Here is a 16,518-nt window from a genome sequence, read left to right as displayed (position 1 = left end):
GTTCTATGTGAAAAAATTGATACACTCCGGTGTTGGACCGACCAGAGTTATTTTTTTTGAAGCGCGGCCGAAGGCCGCCAACGCAGAAAGGAGTACTACACGAAAGTACTTCGGTCACCCCGGATCCCTTTATATCATTAATAGATGCAATTAAATATGTATATACATTGCACTGAAACATTTTTGTTTTCTTTATTTTGATTTCTTGTCCATACAAAAATGCTGGCTGGGTTGCATTGGTTTCAGTTTGTATGGAAAAATGAGCAAAAACACTGATTTTTGGTCATCTTCAAAGGGCTCCCTACAGGTCTATAGGGGGTCGAGGAGGGTTTATTTAAAAGTTCGATCCTTCCTCTTTCCAATAAGGGGGCGTGAGGGGGGGTAGCCCTCCCCTGTTTTTCTCCATAAACGATACTAAACCGGCGCGATACTAAACATTTCCCTAACCAATAAATGTAAAGCAAATACTTACCAAAAATGTGTAATATTATTTTTAAAACAGCACAGGGTTATGTGTATGTTATCATTGAACAACTGTTTGTAATTAGATGTCACACTTTACTCACGTTGTTGTTACTAAGTAACGCATAAACATTGCTGGAAAATAATAACGGTACTTAAACTTCACAATAACAAAACTCGGCATATTGAGCAGTAAATTGAGTGTCAAAAGCAGTGCGAGTTTTGCAAAGAAAATATAACGGAAAATTTGCTCATTTTATTATTATGCTAAACGAGAACTTACAAAAACAGAGCGTTTCTAAGTAGTTGTCAACGGCTGTATGGACATAAAGCGAGTCGATTTACTAGGAACCAAAAACGGAAAAATACGGCAAATGCTCTACGGATCATTCTAAACAACTTTACCTAGGAGACTATGAGTCTAAAACCGTTTCATTAGGGGTGTCAGTTCACGAGCAATCAGTGTGCTATAGATTGAAATTATCACCGATCTATCGAGGATGCGACGGTTTACGTGTTTGCTTTGCGTTAAATAGCATTTGTTAACGACTATTATCTTTGGTTTATTCCCATAGATATATTGTTCGTATTATTAATATTATCCTAAGATCTTAAACCCGACAACCATTTCAAAGTTATGCTCGCCAAATATTAAGGTTTGTCCGTACTATGGTACACTGATATCGTCGTTGAATATATTAGTACATTCGTTCTTTCTTCGTTTATTGTAAGACCAATAACCTTTACAGCTTCTTCTATTTTTATTATTGCCTGTTGCTACAAAGTAAAATAGTTTTGTTTACCGGTTGTATTCATCACCTACAAATAATCGAGATAGATATAGGGTTATATATGTATATATAAATGATCAATATCACGAGAAAAGTTGAAATCAGGGTGACTATCTGTCTGTCCGTCCGTCCATGCGTGCAAGCTGTAACTTGAGTAAAAATTGAGATACATATCTTGATAAAATTCGGTATGCGGGTGCAAAAACAATAAGGAGTTCGTAGATGGGGATAATCGCACAACTGCCACGCCCACAAATTCATATTCCTACGTTTCAATGTGAAAATGCGCGAAATCAGATAACAACCACGCCTATTTCCCATATAACACAATTTTAAATTAAATTGATTCTTTCACTTTTCAGTGCACAAATCAGGAAGCAATTGATATAACGGCCTAAAACTTTGCAGTAATAATTCTCTTAAAGTATGTCACCTTCTGACCGAAAATTGTTCTAATCTAACCATAACTTTTCAAGCCTCTGGGTACCGAATGTGTGGACCTCTATAGTTGATTTTTGGCCGAAAATATCGGTCAATTCGGGAGATATGCAATTGAAAATCAGAGAGAATTTTTACCTGATAGTAGTATCAGAAATGGATTGAATTGAGTTCATACTTACCAGAGAGCTGCAACGAGTATGATTAAATTAGAACAAACACTCGTGCCAAAAACACAATCAAATCAATTCAGTTCATCATAAACAACATTGTTGATCTATTCGAGTACCCGCCACCGACAACTGATTTGATGCAATATGAACAATCTGTTCTTCGGCAATCACGATCGAGTAAACGGTATGGCGGGCTTCGGTTCAAATCGTATCATGGCAGTTCATAGCGTTGCGACAATTGTTTGAATCGATGTGAAACTGCGGGTAAACTACGAGTAAATCTACGAGAACAGCAAACAACAACAATTTTCTGCTGGGTTGATGTTACAAATTTTCGATGCATAAACAATGGAAATTCTATACATATGTACATATGTATGGATATACATATGTACATTTGTTGTATGTATGTACTCGATAGAACTTCCATTATACATATAACATATGAATATACATGCATATGTATTTAAAATAGAACAGAACAGCACGAGTAAATAAGTGTTTAGGGGATGATATAAAAACCGAACGCAGTCGATCTTTTCAATCATTGAAGCATGAGTATTCGGGTATTTTCTGCTAATGCGAATGTTCATAAACAAATCATATAAGTATAAGCTGACCGCTAGTGATTCAAAGTTGTTTTCTATCGCTGATTTGAAGACAAACGGTTCGATTCGTGTACATGAATCACACCTCAGAATTAGACAGAGTAACGGATCAATACCCGATTATGAACAAAAATGTATTACTCGTTGCAGTTCTTTGATACTTACTTGAGCCTCATATACCTAATATAAAGATTTTCGATCATCCAAATGACTTTGTGCTGGACATATTGGTCAATATTTGAGTTATCTCAATGAAAAATAAAAAATATGTTTAAATCATAACAATATATCTTTGCGCCTAAAATAGATACAATTGGGCTAAAACTTGACCTACACGCTATATAAATATTGCAAGGATTTTCGAACATCCGCCGGACTTTGCTCCATATGGTTGGTGATTATTTGTGAGTTACCTTAATGAAACTCAAGGAACATTTTTTTAATGATAATAGTTTATAAATATAATCCGGTTGATACTACTCCAACTCCCATATACTGCTTATAATGATGATCGAATTTGTCGGTTAGTGTATTAGTTATGTAGAGTATATGTATGTATATATAAAATTGTTAGATTTCGATCCTATGGTTGATTTCTGAACTTGATTTTTGCAAGTATAATATGTTCAGTTACATCCAAACTTGGCCCTTTCTTACTTGTTATAAATGCAGTTTTTAAATCGTCAACAAATGTTGCAACGATGTCTATATCGTCAGCATAAGCCTGAATTTGAGTCTATTTGAAAAATATTGTACCTGTTGGGTTAACATTATGTTTTTCCATGTTTTACACTGATTGTATATGGCGAATATACTTGTCCACGCCACAGTCAACTTGAGAATGCCGCCAACATTTTTAGCATACCGAGAATGCCATTCAGAAAATGTTGCACGAACATACTTGTGTCTTTGTCTTTCGCAGTGGCTCAAGCATACACGCACAACGGTCGTAGTGCGTATCTTTCTTTCAAACCTTTAATCTCACGCAACGTCTTTTTCTCATATTCGCATCGAACTATTCTGACCATCTGGCGAATAGATGGAATAAAGCGTACCAACAAACGACCGTTAGAATACAGAAATTAGAATTGTCATGTGGCACATGTGTTTGATTTGAGGCTTTTACACTGGTTACCATAAGTTAAGATCCGACACGGCCATTCTGACAATTACACGTCCTCGTGTACTGTAACCGTAATATTACAAATATGATTTATAAATCTGTGATTATAGCTTGTGTTTTATTTTACTCGTCAATTTCAAATATCATTTACATGTTTATCCAATATATTACCTTACGCTTAACATTTTCCCTTATTTACTAATCTTTTATTATTTTACGTTTTACACAACATTGTAAACAAATTCCAATTCTTATTGTCATTACATAACCAAATTCGTTTTAACATTTAATTCGTTCCATTTGCTTTTCAGCAATTCAAAATTCGACTCTAGTTGTTGCCACTATGATTTCCTTTTGATTAAGAGCATAGTCCCATCAAGAGCGCCACACGCCATGTTCCAACTTTCGTCTTTCACTTGTGCTTGCTCAATGACGCAGATATCTCAAATCTCAAAATCATAGCTCCAACTTATACATTTCAGTCAAATATTGTCATATATCAACCATGCATAAACTTTGCATCCGCCAGGTTATTTCCGTTTGAATTCCTAAACACATCCGCCATTCACAAACATTTTCTTATCGAAGTCTATTGCAACTTCATTTCAACCATTCCATACTCTATATGGACATTTTGTTTTCGCATACCATATCCTCTCGCACGGATATATTATAACAATTTCAACAAGTCTCAGGCGGGCACTCGAATTCACTGGGAACATAACCATCTGGCATCTTTCTTAAATCTTCATGACAATATTTATAAGTTCTCTTATTATGTAATGACTTCAAGATATATCTATCTCCTTCTAAAACTTCACTAACCAAAAATGGCCCTTTAAACTTTGCATCCAATTTAGTTTGATGCCGTTCTTCATTTTTTAGTAAAACAAAATTTCCAACTTTATGTCGTTCAACTGCTGCTTTATTTTTATCGAACCTTATTTTGTCGTAGCCAGCTTGCTTGTTCATATTTCCGATTGCCCTATCTCTAGCATTAATTTTATCTACTTCCATCTCTGTATCGTATGGTGGAATCAAACCCAAAGGACGAGCCTCCTTGCCGATAAGCAACTCTAGGGGACTTGCCTTGGTTGTATTACTGGTTGTGCAATTCAAGGCAAGTTGTACCTCACCTAAAGCATCCTGCCAAGATCGGTGACTCGATTCGACCGCTGACAGTAGATTCTTAAGTGTACTCATCACACGTTCAACTTGACCGTTTGCACGGCTTCCTCCTGTAGCTATAAGATGAAGCTTAATCTTTTGTGATGTACAAAATTCTGAAAATTTCCCACTAGTAAAACATCTACCCTGATCAGCTATTATACGCTGTGGTATTCCGAACAAAGAAATAGATGATTTCATTGCCTGAATATAACTGTCAGAATCTAATCTTAAGGTATGGAACAAATAAACAAATTTTGTTAAGGCATCAATTTGTACTATCACGTATTCCTTAAGATCATTTTTCCCACTTAATTTTCCAGTAATGTCGATATGCACCGTGTGCCATGGCACATTTACTTTTGGAATTGAATGTAACTCGGCTTGTATTCCAGATGAACCCTTCACGGTTTTACATGTAATGCAGCTATCGAAAAACTTCCTAACATATTTATTCATCTTAGCAAACCAATAATATTGGTAAGTCTTGTCAAGAGTCTTTTTCCATCCCAAATGCATGATGGACTTGTGCACTTGATTTATTACTGACCATCGAAATGCATGGAGTACCACTGGCAAACAATGGGTTCTTCCATTTCTCTGAACTTCACGAAACAAGACACCCTTCCTCAACTCATAAGTCTGCGCAACATCATCTGTCAATTCTTTAGAGTTAAGTTTATTAATGATATCAGTAATTTCAGAATCCTGGCGCTGTTCCGCAGCAAGCCAGTCACTTGAGATTTCTGCCAAGTTTACACGCTTTTCAGGGACTAAAGACTTTTCAACTTTGGTGGCTTCCTGAATGTGATTTCTTGATAAAAAATCCACATGCGTCATGCGCTTACCTCCCCTATACTCGATTTTGAAATCAAACGACTGTAAATACGCCCACCAACGATGCACTCTTGGTGTTAGATCAATCTTTGTCCGCGATGATTTAAGAGAATTACAATCAGTATACACTACAAACGTACGACCAATTAAATAATGACGGAACTGTTTAACGGATTCTACCACGGCCAAGGTTTCTAATTCGTATGAATGGTATCTAGACTCTGCAGGGGTAGTAGTTTTACTAAAATACTCGATTACATGAGGACTACCATTGATTCGATGCATTAACATTGCACCATAACCGTAAGAGCTTGCATCTGTGTGTAACTCTATTGGATGTTGTGGATCAAAAATGACAAGTACAGGCTCATTTATAAGGATAGCAATAATATTTTTTTTTTTTTCTAATATTTTCCCACTCGTTATTCCAATTAAACACACCTTTACTCGAAGTTAAGGAATATATTGGTTTCATAATCTGTGAGAACCGAGGCACGAATTTTCGAAAATAAGACGCCAATCCTATAAACTGTCTTACGCTACGAACTGTTTGCGGTGGTGGCAAGGAATTCAACGCAAGAATCTTTCGCGGATTAGGCCTTAACTCTCCAGCTCGAACCTCATACCCCAAGTATTGCACAGTAGTTTTTAAGAATCCACATTTTGCTATGACATGAAACAGTATTTTTACCATATTTCCATTAATAATACATCTAGATAGTTTTTGTAGCTTACTGGAAATGCCAGCGTCGCCAATACCTCGCATTATGACAGTATTATTAATAAGTTTGCCATCAAATTTATCGGCAACACTACTTCGAATAAGCGAGCATTCTGCTCCAGAGTCAAACCGAATAGGAAAGATCTCACCCTGGTGTGTCAAAACTCCTTTTAGCTCAGCCACAAAACATTGATGACATTTCTTTTCAGTAACTGCTCCAGATTTAGCTGCATTGCTCGTACACCGATTCGCAAGATGCCCAAGTTGTCCACACCGGTAACAGGTCACATTCTGCAACTCGCGATGCTGTTTATTTTCCAATCCAGACCGCTGTGATTTACATTCCGCCATTTTATGTCCTGGTTTCTTGCATAAGTTGCACACAATTTTGGTTCGCTTGTAGTCGCCGCCATTACTATCAGTGCTCCCAGCGCTCCGCTTTTTGTCAAATGTAAGTGCTTTTAGTTCCATCTGCAGTTGACTTCTGGTTTGTACAGTTGACGAAAACACCATACGCTGCAAACGGTTGTCAAAATCGGCCATATGCGCAAGTACCGTGGATACAGCTATTTCCTCGGCGTTCATATTGCGCCATTTTGTGGTCAATGACGTCACCATACGGCTTGCGTACACTGCAGGGCACTCGTTGTGGGCTGGACGGCTGTTCAGCAGATTCAGGAACATAGCTGCCGGCGTTTCCTTAATCTCGAAACGCTGTATAAATAACTCCTTAAACTGCTCCCAATTAATGCCGGGATAGCAGATCTGTGCAATCCACGCTGAAGCACTGCCCTGCATGCAACTACTCAGCATCATGATGAGTGCGCTGCCCTCAATCTGCTGTTCGTCCATAATAATGCTTGCCGTTGCACACCATTGAGTCGCATCAGCTCCAGTTACATCTGGGTTAAATTTTGGCAAAACCACTTGATTTGGTGAACGCACTGACGCTTGCATTGCTTTGCACATCTCGACAAAATTTCGATTTTGCAGTTCCATAATGGTACGCCACTGATTTTCCGAAAATGCAGGAGTTGGCACTGATCCCACTTCTGATGTAGGGTTATCATTATTATTTTCCATTTTTACACTGATCGTATATGGCGAGTATACTTATCCACGCCACAGTCAACTTGAGAATGCCGCCAACATTTTTAGCATACCGAGAATGCCATTCAGAAAATGTTGCACGAACATACTTGTGTCTTTGTCTTTCGCAGTGGCTCAAGCATACACGCACAACGGTCGTAGTGCGTATCTTTCTTTCAAACCTTTAATCTCACGCAACGTCTTTTTCTCATATTCGCATCGAACTATTCTGACCATCTGGCGAATAGATGGAATAAAGCGTACCAACAAACGACCGTTAGAATACAGAAATTAGAATTGTCATGTGGCACATGTGTTTGATTTGAGGCTTTTACACTGGTTACCATAAGTTAAGATCCGACATACCTATGGTATTTACTCCAAACCCTCTTATAACCTTTTCAAGCGCAAAATTGAATAGTAGGTATGAAAGTCCACCCTTTGTCGCTGTTTTTCGAAATGAATTCACTTGATACAGTGTTTTCGATTCGGTACATTCGCCATTGTGGCTTTAATTCGTTTATTGCTTCGTAGAGACTCGGTTTATTTATATTATCGTTTGCCGCCTTGAAATCTATAAACAAGTGAAATGTTGTGATATTATTTGGTTGTTACAGCAAAGAAAATTGTGGAACATATTACTTATCAGCAGTATTTGGGCGCAAAATTCAAAAATGGTCAATTCGCTACAATGGCTAATACAATCGACGTCCAGTAAACGAAAGCTTTTTCGTGCGAATGTCCAATAATACGAATGCAGTATATTATACATTTTTGGATTCATAATAAGGAAAAAATGTACCGTTCGGTATTAGGAAAACATGTTTTTTCTTCGGTTCTGTTCAAATAAAAAATAAATTCGTAAATTTCTATCGTAAAAATTTTTTCAAAAATCAATGGCAAAAAGTCAAACAAAGTCCATATGTTGTTTGGTGTCATAGTGTTTTTTTTAGTGTCTGATGTCAGATCCTGAGCTGGTCTCCTGGCAGTTACCAACAAAATGGCTGACGGCACCCTCTAAATGCAAAAGTATGTCTGCGAAGGCAACAGTTAAAAGAAGAGCCCAACGAACTCAGATAAATATACAAATTCTGACACTGATTCAACAGAAAAATAGAATCAAAAAGCAAGAAATTCCACTTCTCAAGCTGCTCGAATCGCTACGCATTGCTTTACTAAAAGTTCGGGTCGGCTTTCGCGTTTAATGTTGAAAATTACCACTAGTACGTATTTTCTCGATATAAAATTAATTTTGCACTTAATATTTTGCACTTTTGTATCCACTGACACATCACTAATTCGTTTGTACACATTTATTTTATATAATATAGTGCAAAAACAGCTTTTTTTATACATTTAACTTATTTTTGAATTCTGATTATTTAAGAATAACAAATGAGTTACAAACTGTCAAATAATCAACGTGAAAAAAATTAGATACACCCCGGTGTTGGACAGACCAGGGTACACAAAAAGGAGTTCAAAGTGAAAAAAAATCTGATACACCCCCGTGTTGGACGGACCAGAGTTATTTTTTTTTGAAGCGCGCCCGAAGGCCGCCCACGCAGGAGTTTAACGCGGGAGTTCAACGCGAAAAAAATCTGAAACACCCCGGTGTTTGTCATATAGGGTATAACAATCTCTCTAACATCTGATCATATTTGACCGTTTGTAGCTCTTTCGTTATTGTTAGCTAAATAAATTTTAACAATAAGTTAAATATTGACTTAAAACTTTTTTTTTACTATATGATGTAAAATAAATGTGCAAAATATATGTGCAAAATTAGTTTTATATCGAGAAAATACGTACTTCAAATAGTGGTAATTTTCAACTTTAAACGCGAATATCTCGAAATCTATAAGCTTCCTGCGGCTATAACTATATATATTCTTGATCTGGAATCTCCTCTATCCGACCATACCCATTTTATTCCCAAAAGTGTTAATAATAAGGAAACATCCACTGATGTGCCCGTTCGTATAGCGCCGCAACCGCTACCAATTTGTGTGGATAACGTAAGTAATCTTATAGGCCTGTTAACTACGGTTGAGTAAGCTGCGGGTAAAGACACTTTTATCTACAAGTCAGGTAGGGATGGCAAGGTAAGGGTTATGTTCAATATAGTGGTGCCTATAGAAAAGTAGAAAGAGCTTTCACTGATGTTAAACTAGACTGCCACACATATCAACTGAAAGAAGAGCATGCGTATAAAACAGTGCTGAAAGGTCTACATTACACAACTCCTCTCGAATACATCAAGAGTGAAGTTGCCAAGCAAGTTATTTTTTAATTGAAGAAACTATCAGTCCAGAACTCGGTCTACTCCACCCAGCCAATTTATTGCTGGTGCTAAATATGTCAGTTTTAAAAAGGTGCTGAGGTTCAGCGATGTAACCCTTCTCAACCCATGTCCTCGTCAGTCGTTAATTGGGAATCAATATTGAAAAAAGTGGAAGTGCCTATTCAGCAAATGATAAAGCAGATGACAGCTCAATTTACACAAATGATTACTCAACTCATGACATCAATTAATCAAGACTTAAAAATACCATAGGGAATGCGAATGGCAGTCGAACACTAAGTCAAATCTAACAACATCGATGTTCTACTTGTAGCAGAAACTCATTTCAATGATCTATCATATTTTAAAAGGGCACGGAACGATCTTATACAATTAAATCATCCTAGTAGCAAATCAAGAGGCGGAGCTGTAGTTCTTATAAAATCTGGTATTTCTTATATGGAACTTGAACTTTTACAATATCCTTGAGTTCAAGTAGTAATGGTAATGTTGAACATTCCTCTTAGAAATTTAACGATATCTGTCTTCTACTTTCCTCCGGGACACAATCTATAGCAGGACATCTTGATTTTGCTATTTCGAAAGATTTTAATTCAAGATCCATGTGCTCTACCACCTGTTCGGATCTCCTATCTGTTCACATTGATACCCTCAATTTTAAACTGCTGACGAACAGCCTATTCCGAATCATCAATTTGGCTTCATTTCATGGCACAATTGAACAATATAATAGGGTAGAACAATTTATAACTGATGGTATGGAAAAAAATAAATACTGCTCTGCTGTGTTCCTTAATGTGCGCCAAGCATTTGACAAAGTCTGGCATCTAGGCCTATTATTCAAATTAAAGCAAAAGTTATCGGATTTGAGACCTGTTCATTTCCAAAGCATTGTACTCGCCCTGTGTTTCACATTCTTTATAATAGGGCCCATACACGACACACATGTGCGTTCGATCTGTGTGAATTCCTTTCGCCCATACACTTTATTAAGGGGGGAGCCGGCTAGAAGCTTCACACAATCGATTTTTTTTCTTAAATCTCTTTAAAAAATGTCTAAGAATATGTCCCCAAAGTTATAGATTGGAATTCGAAATATTGTCGAAACTAGAAGGGAAACAGTGACCGAACGTCTAACAGATATGTATATGAGCGCTTGGGCAAAAAGCGAATACTTTGCCCAAAGGTGACATTGTATTTATTTTGAAAATTCTTTATTTATTCTTCCAAATCAATTTCATCCCCTTCAAAGTAATCCTCTCCCGTTGCAATGCACTTATGCGAACGGATTTTCCAATCTTCGAAACACTGGTTGTAGTCACTTTCTGGGATGGCCCTTAGTTCCGTCTTCGCTGCGGCTTTAATCTCCTCTATCGTATAAAAACGGTGTCCCCGGAGCGATCTTTTGAGCTTGGTGAACAGCCAGAAGTCGCACGGCGCCAGATCAGGTGAATACGGTGGTTGCGAAACGATATGGGTTGAGTTTTTGGCGAAATGGTCACGAATTACGAGGGCAGTATGGGATGGTGCATTATCGTGGTGTAAAAACCAAGAATTGTCTTTCCACAATTACGGGCTTTTTAGGCGGATAGCGTTACGCAAACGACGCATAACGTTCAAATAATATTCCTTGTTGACTGTTTGACTGGTTGAAAGGAATTCATAATGCACAACACCACGATAATCGAAGAAAACAGTCAACATGACCTTGATTTTTGAGCGACTTTGGCGCGATTTTTTTGGTTTCGACTCTCTTTTGGCACGATATTCGCTCGATTGATCGATTGTTTCGGGGTCGTAAGCATAGATCCAAGTCGGAAAGCATCGTTTCACACACTTCAACGCGACGCCTTTTTTCCAAAAAATTCAATGTTTTCGGTACCAATCAAGATTTGACGCACTTGAGGCCCAAAACATCCTTCAAAATGGTATTGGCTGAGCCTTTCGATATGCCAACTTCATCAGCAAGGTCTCTAATTGTTAATCGACGGTTTTTCAACACCAAATATTTGATTTGTTGAACGTGAGTTTCGTCGGTTCAAGTTGATGGTCGCCCTGGACGCTCTTCGTCTTCGACACGTTCACGGCCGGGTTAGAACTCACTATACCACTTGTAAACACTATTTTTAGACATAGCCTCATCACCAAAGGCTTTCTGCACCATCCTCAACGTATCCGCAGCAGAAAACGACATGCAACATCGCAAAAAACGAAAAACTCCCTTTTAGCAGCTCACAAAACGACACGTATCTCAAACACTAATGAATATTTTGACATGAAATTTGACATAAATTTGACTGACAGTACTACCAACCTAAAAAAAAAAAATTCTCCAAATCCTCCGACAAGCGCAGTTTAAATTCAAATGTCACCTTATTTTTTGGGCACATTTTTAAACAACATAAAGTACAATTTTTTTTGTCAAATGCGACCTGTATCCTGCGCGCCGTCCGAAAAATGCACATGCGAGACGCACCGAGCAATTGCTGCCCAAAGGCAGAATATCAAAGATTTCGTATCCAAAAAATTTGTAAAAGATGTTCAAATATATAACTATAAAGCCTAGAAATTTCGCTTGACTCAATTATTTCTTTCCCTCTCAAAAAAACCCTCAAAAAATCGATTTTTTGAAGCCTCTAAAGCAGGCTCCCCTTAACACTTGCCAACTTGCCTTGTTCGTCCGCGATCTTCAATGTTCGGCGACACTAGGGAAATGAGATTTTGTGCGCACTTAACGCCATACACGACACACATGTGCGCGCACCGATCGTAAAAAATCAAACATTTTCGCGAACATGGATCGGTACGCGCACAATCCCATACACGAGTAAACCGCATGCGCACACATGCCGATCGAACGCACTTGTGTGTCGTGTATGGGCACTTTAAAGCAGACCTTCCAGTGGTGACTCCACAATAACGGAAACGTATGCTGATGATACTGCACTGCTAGCAACCCTAATACAGCTTCCAAAAAACTGCAGAGGCCACTGAATGCTTTAGAACCGTGACTCACCAAATGGAACATTGGTATCACTACCGAAAAGTCCGAAAGTAATATATACCCTCTAGTACCAAAATCGCCCTCAAGTGGCTTAATGTGGTCAGTTGTTAACAGCAAACACAAGCGCAAAATACAATATTTGGGGATTACAATTGATAAGAGGCGGACTTGGAAAGATCAGTAAAATATAAAAGAACTCAGCTAAGATCAAAGTTGATGCCGCTATGCTGGTTCCTCATGTCAAGATCCCGCCTTACTCTGAAGAATAAGTTGCTAATTTATAGGGTAATACTTGCAGCGAACTCAAATTTAAATGTAATTTAAACTACAGGGTGGCTGATAAAAGCCGCTACCAAAAAAAATTAAATAACTTTTTTTCTATTTAATGAATCTGGTTAATTTTTTTTATTTTGCAGATTGACTTTTCTTCTTCTTTACTGGCGTAGACACCGCTTACGCGATTATAGCCGAGTCAACAACAGCGCGCCAGTCGTTTCTTCTCTTCGCTACGTGGCGCCAATTGGATATTCCAAGCGAAGCCAGGTCCTTCTCCACTTGGTCCTTCCAACGGAGTGGAGGTCTTCCTCTTCCTCTGCTTCCCCCGGCGGGTACAGCGTCGAATACTTTCAGAGCTGGAGTGTTTTCGTCCATTCGGACAACATGACCTAGCCAGCGTAGCCGCTGTCTTTTAATTCGCTGAACTATGTCAATGTCGCCGTATATCTCGTACAGCTCATCGTTCCATCGAATGCGATATTCGCCGTGGCCAACGCGCAAAGGACCATAAATCTTTCGCAGAACTTTTCTCTCGAAAACTCGCAACGTCGACTCATCAGATGTTGTCATCGTCCAAGCCTCTGCACCATATAACAGGACGGGTATTATGAGTGACTTATAGAGTTTGGTTTTTGTTCGTCGAGAGAGGACTTTGCTTCTCAATTGCCTACTTAGTCCGAAGTAGCACCTGTTGGCAAGAGTTATCCTGCGTTGGATTTCAAAGCTGACATTGTTGGTGGTGTTTACGCTGGTTCCAAGATAGACGAAATTATCTACAACTTCAAAGTTATGACTGTCAACAGTGACGTGAGTGCCAAGTCGCGAGTGCGACGACTGTTTGTTTGATGACAGGAGATATTTCGTCTTGCCCTCGTTCACTGCCAGACCCATTTGCGTTGCTTCCTTGTTCAGTCTGGAGAAAGCAGAACTAACGGCGCGGGTGTTGAGACCGATGATATCAATATCATCGGCATACGCCAGCAGCTGTACACTCTTATAAAAGATTGTACCTGCTCGATTAAGTTCTGCAGCTCGAACTATTTTCTCCAGCAGCAGATTGAAGAAATCGCACGATAGGGAGTCGCCTTGTCTGAAACCTCGTTTGGTATCGAACGGCTCGGAGAGGTCCTTCCCGATCCTGACGGAGCTTTTGGTCCCGCTCAATGTCAGTTTACACAGCCGTATTAGTTTTGCGGGGATACCAAATTCAGACATTGCGGCATAAAGGCAGCTCCTTTTCGTACTGTCGAAAGCAGCTTTAAAATCGACGAAGAGGTGATGTGTGTCGATTCTCCTTTCACGGGTCTTTTCCAAGATTTGGCGCATGGTGAATATCTGGTCGGTTGTTGATTTACCAGGTCTGAAGCCACACTGATAAGGTCCAATCAGTTTGTTGACGGTGGGCTTTAATCTTTCACACAATACGCTCGATAGAACCTTATACGCGATATTAAGGAGGCTAATCCCACGGTAGTTGGCGCAGATTGTGGGGTCTCCTTTTTTATGGATTGGGCATAGCACACTTAAATTCCAATCGTTGGGCATGCTTTCGTCCGACCATATTTTACAAAGAAGCTGATGCATGCTCCTTATCAGTTCTTCGCCGCCGTGTTTGAATAGCTCGGCTGGCAATCCATCCGCCCCCGCCGCTTTGTTGTTCTTCAGGCGGGTAATTGCTATTCGAACTTCTTCTTGGTCGGGCAATGGAACGTCTTTTCCAACGTCATCGATTAGGGAATCGGGTTCGTCTTCTCCTGGCGTTGTGTGTTCACTGCCATTCAGCAGGCTGGAGAAGTGTTCCCTGCATAATTTAAGTATGCTCTGGGCATCGGTGACTAGATCACCTTGGGGGGTTCTACATGAGTATGCTCCGGTCTTGAAACCTTCTGTAAGCCGCCGCATCTTTTCGTAGAATTTTCGAGCATTACCCCTGACGGCCAGCTTATCAAGCTGTTCATACTCACGCATTTCGGTCTCCTTCTTTTTCTGTCAACAAATGCGTCTCGCTTCCCTCTTCAACTCTCGGTATCTGTCCCATCCCGCACGTGTTGTGGTCGATCGTAACGTTGCGAGGTAGGCAGCCTGTTTTCTCTCCACTGCGACATGGCACTCCTCGTCGTACCGGCTGTTCTTTTGCACTTTCCGAAAACCAATGGTTTCGCTTGCAGCTGCACGTAAAGAGTTTGAAATGCCGTCCCATAGTTCCCTTATACCGAGTTGTTGACGAGTACTCTCAGAGAGCAGGAGTGCAAGCCGAGTGGAAAATCTTTCGGCTGTCTGTTGTAATTGCAGCTTCTCGACGTCGAACCTTCCTTGTGCTTGTTGGAGTGCGTTTTTTGCTGCACAGAGGCGGGTGCGAATCTTAGCTGCAACAAGATAGTGGTCCGAGTCGATGTTAGGACCTCGGAGCGCACGCACATCTAAAACACTGGAGTCGTGTCTTCCGTCTATCACAACATGATCGATCTGGTTGGTAGTTTTTCGATCCGGATACAGCCAGGTAGCTTGATGAATCTTCTTATTCTGGAATCTAGTACTACAGATAACCATATTTCGGGCCCCGGCGAAGTCGATCAGCCTCAACCCATTTGGGGATGTTTCCTCGTGGAGGCTGAATTTACCGACCGTAGTGCCAAAGATACCTTCTTTGCCCACCCTGGCGTTGAAGTCGCCAAGCACGATTTTGACATCGTGGCGGGGGCAGCTCTCATAAGCGAGCTCCAAGCGCTCATAAAAGTCATCTTTGGTCACATCGTCCTTCTCTTCCGTCGGGGCGTGGGCGCAAATCAGCGATATGTTGAAGAACCTCGCTTTGATGCGGATTGTGGCTAGACGTTCATTCACCGGAGTGAATGATAGTACTCGGCGACGGAGTCTCTCTCCCACCACGAATCCAACACCAAACTTGCGCTCCTTTATATGGCCACTGTAGTAAATGCCACAAGGACCTACTCGTCTTTGTCCTTGTCCCGTCCATCGCATTTCTTGGACGGCGGTGATGTCAGCCTTTATTTTCACGAGGACATCAACCAGCTGGGCAGCGGCACCTTCCCAATTAAGGGACCGGACATTCCAGGTGCATGCCCTCAATTCGTAGTCCTTATTTCGTTTTCCATGGTCGTCATCAAAAGGGGGGTCTCTCATCCGAGCCTGGTTGTTGCTATTCGCTGGGGTTGTTTTTTTACGTGGCGGGTCCCAAACCCAGCGCACAACCCTATGTAGGGGATATTTCGCCTTCTCACGTTAGCTCGCCTTCAAACGGATGTTCTTAGGCTACCCAGAGGATACTTGGTCAAAGACCGGAAGTCGTGAGCTGCTTGAGTCATATGTAAAAGAATCGTTTCTGGCCACTCCCAAGTGAATGGCGATCAGAGAACTTTCCTCACTTGCGTGAACTTCTACATATGACTCCATCCTCCAACTTTTACATTTAACAAAAATGGATAACTGGTACACTGAAACAAGAATTTGGATTGTCCGCCGCTATCACGCACTGGAGTCCGTAGTTTCGGTTCAAAGAGAGT

The sequence above is a fragment of the Bactrocera dorsalis genome, chromosome 3 (genome assembly GCF_023373825.1).
Source record: "Bactrocera dorsalis isolate Fly_Bdor chromosome 3, ASM2337382v1, whole genome shotgun sequence".
Taxonomy (NCBI): Eukaryota; Metazoa; Arthropoda; class Insecta; order Diptera; family Tephritidae; genus Bactrocera; species Bactrocera dorsalis.
Note: the sequence above shows the minus strand (reverse complement) of the source record.